Source organism: Cotesia typhae, unplaced genomic scaffold (assembly GCF_013202065.1).
Source record: "Cotesia typhae breed Kobodo isofemale line unplaced genomic scaffold, CoteBio_Ctyphae contig_4, whole genome shotgun sequence".
NCBI lineage: Eukaryota > Metazoa > Arthropoda > Insecta > Hymenoptera > Braconidae > Cotesia > Cotesia typhae.
The window spans coordinates 897,132-903,868 of NW_027423748.1; positions in this window are offsets into that span (position 1 = coordinate 897,132).

Here is a 6,737-nt window from a genome sequence, read left to right on the forward strand (position 1 = left end):
TAGAACGTAAAGTACCGTTCGGTTATGACAAGTTTTATTCAAAATTAGAGGGAAAGGTTCGGTCAGCTGAGCAGCGTTCTGTGCTCTATAAAGTCTCGCGGATTACTGACTGGGTGCTCTCATCAGTTAGTTTTACAAATTAGCAACAGCTATCTTTGATCTCAAGTTGCAGCCAGGGAACGACGCTGAAGCCCGGGTCCCATGCTGACGCATGTGTTTGGTCTAGCCGAGGCTCCAGCGTCGCCTCAGAAAGGCTTATCTTGTATGATTTCCGTTGCTTCGCGGGTGCTTTCGCTGGCAAAGCAGCGGAATGTTTATTGCAATTGATTCGCGGAATAATAATTTAGTTTAAAAAAGAAAAAATAATTTCATTTTTTGGGACGTAACAAGAGTATTCCAATTCGAATAATGGTTGTACATGTAAACGTTTTAAAAAATTGCGTAAATAAATGTATATTTTTGTATTGATTGTTTATAAACAGATTTCATGACTAATTAATTCTTCAGAAATCCTTCCATTGCCGAGAATTGTAAGAAAATACTCCGGAATGATGTAAGAAATGATATTTAACGACGAAAATAACGATGAATAATTATTGATGAGAAAAAAAAATTTTTTACCTTTCAAAAACCAAAAGAAAAATAGTAGCTATGGAGGTCCCACGACCGGAACCACCTGAAAAGTTGTAGAATAGATAGTTGTTTGTTGTCACAAATTTTCAGGAAAATCAAAATATGCATGATTTTCAGAAAACGGCTTTGAAATTTTAAAACTTTCACATGACGTGGAAAAATTTTTCGAAAAAAAATTTTTTTTTTTTAAAGTACACAAAAAAACAAAAATTTTGAAAGAAAAAGTTTGAAATTGGGCCATTTATATAGAAGCTATGAGCAAAAAACCAAAAAAAGATAACTTTTGAACCAGTAGTCAACAAAATCTTAAAATTTACGAAAAGGTGTTTTTGAGGCATTCTGAAACATATCAAAAAATGGGGGAAATCGAAAACCAAAATTGGTACATATATTGGTACATATATATTTTATTTACGAATCCATTTATTAGTGAATAAATCGTGTATTAAACATTTACGGTTCTTTGATAAAATATTTTATTTTTTGTAATACACATAACTAAAAAAAAAATAGGTTTAACTGATTGGGTAATGTAAAAATTTATCGAAAAAGTCGACTAAAAAATTTTATCAACTCATTAAATCTATTTTAGTAAAAAAAATGTTGATTTGATCTTAATGAAGCTTGTTGAATAATAAAAATATTTATTAATATCCGACAATGATCAATGTGATACGTGTAAAAAAAAAAAAAACATTGTTAAAAATTTTAATTGTTATCATCTTTTGGTTTATTTATCCAGTTCTTATAGAATTTACATCGGAATGTACTTACATTAAGTCAATATGTGATTAGTATCCGGATACATGTTTCGTAAACATATGATTTGCATTAAAAAAAAAAAGGCAAAAGTTAAACGCTCACTATCTATCTAGAAAAAATATGGAACGCACATTGACAACAATCGTTAAGAATAAAAAGGTTACCTACTTTAAGCATTCCTCACGCCATGCAGCTTCTCCGGAGTTAGTTGCTTTAACGACAAGCATGGAAACTTGAGAAATTGCTCTTCGAAGTCCCATCAAAGCGACGCCATCAGTGAGTTGATGTTGTTGAATCACTGAAGTCGTCACTTCATCATTTTCCTGGTATGAATCCATTTCGCCGTCAATACATCTGTAGCATAGTAGAAACTGATTAAAAGATTTTTCATAATGTAGTAATTTCACCGATCTTTAAATTGCAAAATTAGATTGATTTTTGATATTTTCCAATTTAGTTTGTCCGTGAAAGCATCCCGATCTTATTATTTTTTTTTTGTAAGATGCTCCTTTGCGCTTATAATAGATGTAAACAATTTGTTTTGATCAATTGCAAAAGCAAACTTCAATATTGTGTAATACGGTGCATGTACCCTTTATCGATTAGTTATCGGCTATCGATTATTGTTCGACACAGCACTGGCGGCGCGTCCTGATCTTTACACCTCGAAAAAGAGTAGAGAGGCGTAAGTTTTGGGGTTAGCACGTGTAAACCGAGTGTGTACCCAGCAGAAAAGGTCTAACCCTTTATGGTTCAGACACATGGTTCAAACTTGTAAGCATCACTTTCTAGTTATAAACCAACAATTATTGACTTTGAGTGTGAATCATTCAATTTATAAGATGTTGTCAATAAAAAATCAAAACGTTCCCATGATGGTATGAATCGGTGTTCTTCAACACCTTCGTCTCCTTCAAAATTTTGGTAGAAAGAGCGTTTAGCCATTGCAAATTAATAGCTGTTGCAACAAAAAATTTTTTTAAGCGAACTGATGCTGGTTACACCCGGCTAGCACCCACAACTTAATATGATGGTTAAGCATTTTTCATATAATATCAACAAATGTAGAGTAGAGCTATGCGTTAACTGTCTAGACTACACGTGTTTTTAAAAAGCCATCTCAGCATAACGTGACCAGTTACTGCATACAACTTTTTATAATTATAAGACAGTTTCAATGAGCTTTTTGTAACCTACTAAAGTACTTTTTGAAAACATAATGAATGCAGATAATTACATTTATCAGCGAGCCTTTATGAGGGCTGTGTATCAGCTAGTGCGATACATACGGGATAAATCACCTCGTTTGTGGTCTATCTACACTGCAACGCGTGTTTCAAGTTGGGCCTTTTTATAACATGACAGATTAATAAAACTATTGCGTAGAATTGTGGCTGTAGCTTCTTGTCGTGTGTTATCAAGAGCTTACAAGAAAGGATTATTAACAAATACCTCTGTATTAATGACAGTTGTCGTTAATACAATCCTTCAAACATCAAAAGCAGACGCTGAGTGTTTAAAACCCTTCTTAACAGCCTGTGGTAAGTTTTTTTATTTTTAGACCGTACATCATTTAATTTAAATATGTCATACCTTATTTTTAATGGTTTCGTAGAAGGCTATTGCCACGATGAACTCCTGAATTCTGATAATTCTTCCTACGACGATGAGGATGATATTGAGATCAGCGCAAAAAGAGTAAGTTCGATGTATTCAATTAAGGTGTAAACCAATCGAATAATCATAAATATAATTGTTTTATAGGACTGTCAAAAAACTTCGACATCTGCAGCTCCAAAAGGTGAGATAATAAGGCCAGACCGCTTTACTAGAGTGAAACGTTCACGGAGCCGTGCATCGTCTACTAGCTCCGATGATACGCATGTATCATATCCTACAGATACTGATGAAAATTCGATGACTTTATCGGCTGATCTCGATCCAGAAGAAGACTATTATCAACACATTGCATATAATAATCGGTACAACAGCGATGCTGATGAGGTTGTTATAGAAGAAAAAGAAGAAGAAGAAGAAGAAAAGAGCACGACTTTATTTTTTGATGACCCTGACGATTATTATGACAGCAATAGTGATGACTAAAATCAGGAAGAGCCCTGCTAAAATAAGCGCGAGACAGATTTTTGTAACGACAATTTTGATTGGCTGGACGAATATTTGAATAAATTGTTAAATTCGATAAAAACAATTGAACAATATAGATTAAAAACAATTTTAAGTATTAAAATAATATTTATAACTGTTTTCTGACATTCTTTGCAAATGTAGTATGAGAAAACATTATTTCTACTCAAAAAAAAAAAATGTTGATAAAACTTATAATGATATAAAATAGGATATTTCCGAGGATATTTAGAAGGACATATAAAGGATTGTTCGCAATGTGATATTTAGACTGTCGAGCAGCATGGACAGCAAGGTTGAGATATCTTGGTGGTCACGCTCATGCAAGAGGGTAATCGGACGGATATCGCATTGACGGTTTCGCTGGATATCTCGTTGACGGTCTCACTGGATATCTTGCATGACATTGCGCTAATGTTCTCACTGGATATCGCGTTGACGGTCTCACTGGATATCTTGCATGACATCGCGCTGATGATCTCGCTGGATATCGCGCTGGCAATCTCCCTAGATATCTCGGTTTATATCTCGTTGACGGTCTCACTGGATATCGTGCACGACATAGCGCTGATGATCTCGCTGGACATTGCACTGACGGTCTCACTGGATATCTTACTAGACATCGCGCTGACGGTCTCACTGGATATCTTGCATGACATTATGTTGATGATCTCGCTGGATATCGCTCTGGCGATCTCACTGGATATCTTGTATGACATCAGCGCGATTTTTTTGTAACTGTATGACACTTTATGCGGTTTGAATAAAAGTTTAAAATGCTACCAACATGAAAATCTATCTTATAAATAGTTTAATTGAAAATATACATATATATAAGTGTCCAATATGGCTGTGTAACAACACGCTCGAGAGCAAAAGCCACATAGAACTCCTTACCATCTACATCGACAGCAAGCTTACCAGACGATCACGAAGCCTCAATTGAAGATCATACTGTTGAACCACCTGGTAAAAGATTCAAAATCGAACGTTAAATAATTAAACATTATAAGCGGTTTCAAGCTAAAGATAAAGAAACAACTTTAACAATACAAGAACCGCCTGTTAATACAGATCCCTTACAGTGGTTTCACGACGCATTGAGCGATATTGTAACACATATTACAGCGGCCTGTAATGCTCATGATTATGTAGGTTTTACAATTAATGAAGAACTTACACAGGGTGTAATATGGTCGCGTTTTCAATGTGCAAACGTTGTTCCAGGCACTGATTTATGGAATCTACTTACTAGCGTTTCTCAAAATGCCGGAGGATTAACAACTAACGATAAAATAGTTATTACATCAGCTGTTGTCGCCGGTGTCGCGGGGAGTGGGGAAATAATTTTATCTCATGAAAATATATTTTGAAACGGTAAAATTACCCATAATCGACAAGTCACCGAATATCGATAATTATTCGACATAGCACTAGTGCGTCTCGATCTTCGGGCCTAAAGGGAGAATAGGAGAGGGTGAGTTTGGATTAAAATAGGTGAGCCGTGCAGTGGAAAAGGGAGAAGTAGTGTGACCGCCAGACTGAGTGTCACGGAAATCAAGGACCGATCCCCGGAATAGTGACGAGACGAAGGTAGCCAACTACAACTAGGACTTCATCCTCAACGAGTGAGTTAGATCATCGTTTTGTTCGTCAAGGTATCAATTATTACTCTGTGTGAAAGAAGTGGACCGCGGTTTACCGAATATCCAGTTACTTCTCCTATTTAATTATTATGGATCGTTTAATCGACGATTATTAATAAATTAATAGTGGAACATTTGCTAGTTTTGGATTTAGTGATTTTCATGGGGGTTTTTACCCGAAGATCACTCAATCGACCTTGCGGGGGAATTTTAATAACTAAAAATTTTCAGTCAATTAATTAACATCTGAAAATTCGTTAAATTTATTTTTATAATAATTAACTTAGTAAAATTAATTAACTTTTGTCATTTAGAAAAATCGACAAATTTTTATTCGTGGAATTTTGGTCAAGCGTCAGTTTTTGTGTTGTAGTAAATTCCAATACACGAGGTCAAGCAAAACTTAGCTAGCGAATGTTCTAGCAAATAAACATTGAATATTTCGACTTGTGCCGAATTTTTTATAATTGATAAAACGAGTAGAAAATTATTAATAATTTTATATTAAGAATTAATTATTAAGAATATTTTATTAAGAATTATTTAACGAGAATATTTTATATTGTAAAACTATTTTTATTTATTAATGATAAATTAGTAAATTTTGGGATTAAGTCCGTGAAGTAGTTAAATTAAAATTACTGAAAATTGATAATTATCGGCGTGGATATTAAGTCCAAGAGACCAGTTATTTTGAGTCAAGATTATCACAGGAAAAATTTAGTCCGAATTAATTAATAATTTTGTGTTAATAATTTTGAACGTGATTGTAAAAGTTATATTGTGATTGATTTAATTATCAAGAGTTAATTTAGGGTATTAAAACCTCTTGTTTTAAATAGTTATTGTTATATTGTTAAGACTATGACTATAAGTTACTGAGGAATTTTAATCCATCTAATATTTTAATGGAATTAAAATTAACAATTGGAATTGAGAACTATAATCGTCATTTGGAAATTGATTGTAAATTGATAAATTGTCGTTTTATTAATTACTAATGATTGAATAATTTAATTTTGAATTATTTAACTAAATTTAATTACATTCGATTTTGTTAAAATAAAATTTATGAAGTAAAAATTAATTAAAGTCAGTCAGTAGTGTTAGTGTGAGACAAGTGTGGGTTATGAGAGTGTGCTGCAGAACATCTAGGTCTATGTTTCGTCGCTGGGCTGTTGTTCTGTAGTAAAGTGTGTATAAGCTGCAGGAGTATCTAGGTCTATGTTTCGTCGCTGGGCTGTTACTCCTGTGAGCCGAGTCAACGAGCCCGGTATATGATTCGTCTCTGTGCGGGTGATTATAGGTTTAGAAATCGGGTAGACGCCGGGAGGGGCACGTGTTAGAAATCGACGGGTAGACGCCGGGAGGGGCTCGTCGAGAATAAGATATTGTTAAGTGTGGTTAGTGTGTGAGTGAATGAATTTTGTTAACTAATTGTAAGTCAAACACTGTTAAGTTTTTTTTTTATTGTTAATAAATATCGATATATTGTTAATGAATTATTTATTATTCAACAGCACCTTCCTCCACTCTCTCTACCCTAAGATT